The sequence below is a fragment of the Micropterus dolomieu genome, linkage group LG21, assembly GCF_021292245.1.
Source record: "Micropterus dolomieu isolate WLL.071019.BEF.003 ecotype Adirondacks linkage group LG21, ASM2129224v1, whole genome shotgun sequence".
Lineage (NCBI taxonomy): Eukaryota > Metazoa > Chordata > Actinopteri > Centrarchiformes > Centrarchidae > Micropterus > Micropterus dolomieu.
The window spans coordinates 7,106,610-7,112,342 of NC_060170.1; positions in this window are offsets into that span (position 1 = coordinate 7,106,610).

A 5,733-nucleotide genomic window follows, 5' to 3' on the forward strand; every position below is an offset into this window, starting at 1 on the left:
CATGTCTTTTACTGCAGAACGGGAACTTAAATGAACTCTTGTAACTCTATACATTATTTTCTTACAACTAGAACGACCATGTAAGAGGAAAATGAAACAAAATAGGGCTCTCTTAATAAGGCTCAAGGGCTCTGCATGCTTAAAAGGAACCACTTTGTACAACAATATAATTCAACCATATGTAAAGGTAAAGGGGACATTTTGAAGGCGGGACAAAAAGCTTGAGAGAAAGGTTCAAACGCTGCCTACTTTCACCCCCCCACACAGCTGGACAATCACCACATACACTGACAAAATGAATGGGTTTCTTCTCCACATTTCCCAGTACATATTCTCAAAATTATTTCAAATTCATGCTGAAAATAAGGTTCACAGAAATTCAAAGAGCTAGAAGACATAGCGACACACAGGGACAGCACTCCGTGTTAATATAAAAATAGCATATGCTATATGCTATATAGATGCTACTTGTTGTGACTGCAATAGGTTGAATAAATATAATATTATGGACATTTTTCTGTTTTTCCACACGTCTCAGCTGTCACAACTTACACACACCTTTCTGTCTCATCTGCTTCAACTGCATCGACTTCTTTGTGATCAGTATTGATTTAATGAGAGAAACCAATAAAGGATATTGGCTTTGACCCTGCATTCACCTCATCTCTGGGCTGATGATGTTTCAGTCTTCAGCACATTCGTGTTTGTATTTGAAAGACAGAAAAGTCCAGACAGGCTGAACTTTTGGATCAGGAGGATTGATTTCAGGTTTGTGATCATAATCAATAAAATATTTTAAATTGCCTTTTTGTCATTACCCATGTTGTGTCATTTTGAGTTTACTGCATACACCATGTGAAAAGACCTTTAAAGGACATACAAGATGGGCCCAGGACATGGTTAGCCTATAGCTTAGCACAAACACTGGAAGCAGGGGGAAACTGCTAGCCTAGCTTTATTAAAAAAAGGGGCAATGACACACACAACTTTTTGATTGTGTTATTTTTCCTGTTCTGAGCTGAATTTAGATTTAGATAGAAGCAACTTTTTTTCACTGCTTTCTTTTTTGAACTTTTTTAAACAACCTGCAGAAGCTAATTTCTTAATTTTGTTTACAGAAAAAAATATTGTATTTTTAGTTATTTAGTTATTATTCTGATTTGTTGGACTTGACTTTGATCAACGACTGTGGCTGGGACTACCCTTTCATTTTAATTAAAAGGTTCAGCAACTTTTTAGGTTGGTATAATGATTATGGTAATCATTTTATTAAGTGTTAATAGTGTATTAAGGAAATAAGGTATTTTAATGATGTTAATCCACATGTTGTAAGTGTAAATATATTTAAAATACTTAATAATGAAAAAGTTTATATAGCCTATATATATTTATACGGTATACATTTTGATTTACATGTAAATGTATCTAATTCAATCTGTGAAATGTGCTCCATAAATGAATATGAATATGATTTCTTTGTTATTCAGGTCATTCTGTTGACTAAATAATCTCACTGTAGGGTCCAGCTGTTCTGGTGCTTTCAATCATATCAGATGATCTTCATCAGCAGGTGACCTTTGCCCAGTCATCATGGAATGATTTGTTTTGTGTTTTTCTGAGCACTTTAATGACTTCTCTCACTTGGTGGTTTAGAAGTTGAATATAAAATTAGATGTTTTTTCTTAAAACTAAATTTAAATCTTAATAGCCTATTTCTTAAATGTAAACTTTAGTTAAAATGAAATGAAGTATTTTAGGAATTAAACAACTTTAAGAAAAAATAGGCTACCTCAAGGAATAAGTAAATAAACGAAAATCTTTGATTAAAAATGTATTTCATTTATATTTTCTTCTAAATAAAGCCAATTTTCTTGTACATAGTGGCCATCAAATTTCCATTTCTTAAAATAAATTTCGTTTGCTTGAGGTGAAATTAACTTAATGTGCTTTTTTGTTTATTGTTGTTATTGTTATTATTGTTTTTTCACACCATCACATCATCAGTGAGGGAAGCCTCTGAGCTCCAACTGTCTCTTACAGCATCAACGAAACGGGAACGTCATCCCAGTGTGTGTGTGTGTGTGTGTGTGTGTGTGTGTGTGTTACAGCAGCCTACAGTGTTTATGTAGTCGTGTTAACAGTGTTTTGATTGTAATTGAAAATGAAGAAAAGCAAAAGAGAGAGAAAAAAGAATAACAAGACCGTTGTGTCTTTAAGAGGTTTGCTGGTCCATCACTCGCAGCTGCTCTCTCTCTCTCTCTCTCTCTCTCTCTCTCTCTCTCTCTCTCTCTCTCTCTCTCTCTCTCTGTGCAGATTCATTACTTCTTCTTCTTCTTCTTCTTCTCCTCCTCTGGGCACAATGGGCATTTATCATCACCCCCGCGGTGTGTGTGAATGTGTGTGTTTATTCAAATCTCAGTACCAAGAGCGGACCGGCCCCACTCCCGAGCTCTCTCTCGGTGACACGGACGCACCGGGGTTTATTGTTGGAGGAGCCCCAGAAAAAGCCCCCCATATCGGCCAGTAGGGGAGGAGGTGGAGGAAACCAGGAGCGACAGAAGAAACAGGAGCCGGCCGTGGTGGTGGTTGTGGCGGCGGTTCGCCGTCCGCTCGCACCCCGTCCTCCCTGCGACCAAACGGGGGAGCCGTCAGCCTCCCTCCCCGCCTCTCTCCCTCCATCATCCGCCTCTTTTCCCTCCGCTGGAGTAGCCTACACCGCTTTCAATTTCTCTCCTGGAACTACACGCGGAGGAGCAGGTGCACCGTGCAACCTGCAACACGTCTCCCGTCGTTTTCCTTTTTTTCTTCTTTTCTTTGCAGGTTTGTGCCAGGAAAAGGCGAAATGTTGTGCAGCTGAAAAGAGCGGTAGGCATGGTAGTTGCATCTCTTTTTGGAGCTTTTTTTTTTGAAGGGGGGGGGGGGGGGGGGGGGGGGGGGGGGGGGGACTACAAAGGGAAGGATGGAGGAGAGAGATGCGTCTTAACAGGTGCAGATATGGCGGAGAGGAGTTTGATTCGCGGGATTCCTCTTTTCTTCCGCGCCTCCACATAAACTCAAAGTTATTGTCTGTGTCTGTGTGATGTTTATGAATGGAAGTTGGGTATTTTTTTCTCGGCTGCTCTTGTGGGGATTATTTCTGATAAATTGGAGAGCGGCTAATTAGCGGCTGTAATTGGATAATATGGCTGGTTTGGCCTCTGGTGTGTAGTCACTGTCTGAGTGTGAACACGCTGCTGCTGACTCCGGCTTGAGCTCAGAGGGAACGTGGATCCTGACGGAGGAGAAGATTCACTTGTAAACACGCGGAGGACTCTTTATTTAAAAAATAAATCTTAATCTTAATCTCTTAAATGCAAAACTGTGATGCTTTTCTTTTGGTGTCTGCTTTAAAGGTGATTTTATTTGTAATTGTTGAGCTCTAGCTGCTGATTGTCCAAACGCAATTCTTGTGAAATTTCAAATCCAACCCGAGAATTGTGCCTGGACATCTGTTGCTGGACGCTCCTGCACTTCTGACACAGGACACAATCAGCCTTTTCTTCTCTGCATGTTGCTCATTCGATTCATTATTTTTAGCACATGATCATCTTTTCCATGTTTCTTATCCACGTGTCCATACGTGTTGCGGGCTTTCTATTTCAGGGCCTTTGGAGGACCACAGTCTTTCCCTGCCACCTCAGTTTGACTCCAATTAGTTTATTAATCAACTTAAATTCTCCAAAAGCGGTTATTTTATCGATGGACTGATGCAGAAAACTCCCAAACACTCACTTTCTGCAGATTTTGTTTCATTACGGGCCTGCAAGAGAAGGAGGCCAACCAAAAAATAAACAGTGATAATTAAGTATTTTACAAGCTGGGACAGTTTTTCTGAGTTGTTGGAGTGAAACTAATATTTCCCAGGCAGGCCCAGCTCCACAGCTTCTCTCTTTATTCGCACTTTTCCTGCTGAAAACCTCGCAGGGAAGGTTTATTGTCGCTCCACTGGTGAGCTTTTGTTGCCGCCTTTTGTTGGCGTTTTGGGGATTATAATTTGCATAATTCTTCAGGAATGTATCATTTTAATTTTGTTTAACAAACCGTGACCTTTTCCAAGCCCTTTATCCTTTTGATAAAAGATGCCATTACAAGCCAATAAAGACGGAATTCGTTTGTACTGATTCTACTGTTGGTGAATAATAAAGAATTAATGATCTTTGGAAGCATCAGATTTTTTTTTAAATTGTTTCATGGTTTTTCCAGTTCTGTTCATCTTTCCTGATTTTCTTTTTTTAAATTATCTCATGTGCATCCAGATTTCTAAAAAAACCCCACATTTCTTATTTTGTTTACATCCTATTTATCAGTGCACAAGTTAATGTTAAGCTGGTTAAATGTTTGAAAAGAAACAAACTCATTTTTTAATGTCTTATTGGTCTAACAGGCCCCATGTTTACTTTCTTTGGATGGACTTTCAGTCATTTGACTTCCATCATCCTGACATTGTTCAACAAAAATCAAAAGATTCAGGTTTATTTTCTTTTTAATTCATTAGAGAAGTTTGGATGACGAGCAGCAATTTTTGAGAAAAATTGAGTTTCAGTCCAAAAAATAGATGAAGGGATAAAAAACTGATATTACCAGTGCAATTAATGTAAAAAAAAATCATAAAAAGTAGAAACTCCAATAATGTCTCATAGAAATTCACATTTCAGAATCTTTTTTTCTAACAATGAAATTCAGTTTGTTTTTTAGTCTCAGTTTTGATTGAAACTATTTGCTGAAGAGATTAGATTTGTTTTTACTTTAAAAAAATCTCCTGCCAGCATGTGAAAGCTGTGACATGACAGGAATCTGGAAAGCTGTCAGCAGCAGGGTAAACCAAGCCCTCAGTTTGACTTTGGCCTCCTTGGGTTCTGGGACAGGGGTCTGTTTGATTTTCACACCACAGCATCACCTCGGCTCGGATGCGTCGGGTCTCTTCAGACTAATTTGCTGCTGTAATCCGCTCTCAGCGTGTTGCCCGCGGAGCCGAGCAGCTCTGGGATGGAGCTCAGCCTCAGACCAATGGATTAAAAACTCGGGGAGGTGTGTGTGCCGAGTCCAAACACCACCACCCAAGTTGGGGAAAAAAACACACAGGTTGTCTGTTGACCCAGTGCCACTGAATGCCCCATCTTGACTGGATCAGAGGTTAAAATTGAGAGAAGACCGATCATTCTGAGTTCATGAGTAGGACAGGGTAAAATTTGCAACACTAGAAGTGTGAGTTTTGGTGTCAAAGAGATATTTTCTTGATACCATACTTGACATTTAATAATCTTTTTCTACAAAACTCCTTTTTTTTCTTTAACAAAGGAAGCTCTCAAATGTTAAATGTTGTCTTAAAACAAGAAGCCAAACAAGAACTTTGCCTCAATAGAATACAATATAAAATTGGCAAAATGTTGTCTGAAGTCTGAAACTAGCTGATAAAAGTCAATGCCAGCTGTTGGTTCTTGACAGTTTTCAGCACTCAGTGCTTCAGTCACATTTTGGTTAGTGCCAAAAAAGTATAGGGGTTCAGTACCCAGCACTATTTGTGAGTCCCAAAAAGGCCAAAAACTGAGTCCTGGTGACTTTAATGTCTAACTATAATCACAATGTGAAGAGTTCAAGTTTTCTGAAAAATAAAATAAAATTGCCATGTCTTAATTTAAGGACTTAAGACCAAAATAATAATCAGTAAGAACATATAAAATGATAAAATTTAAA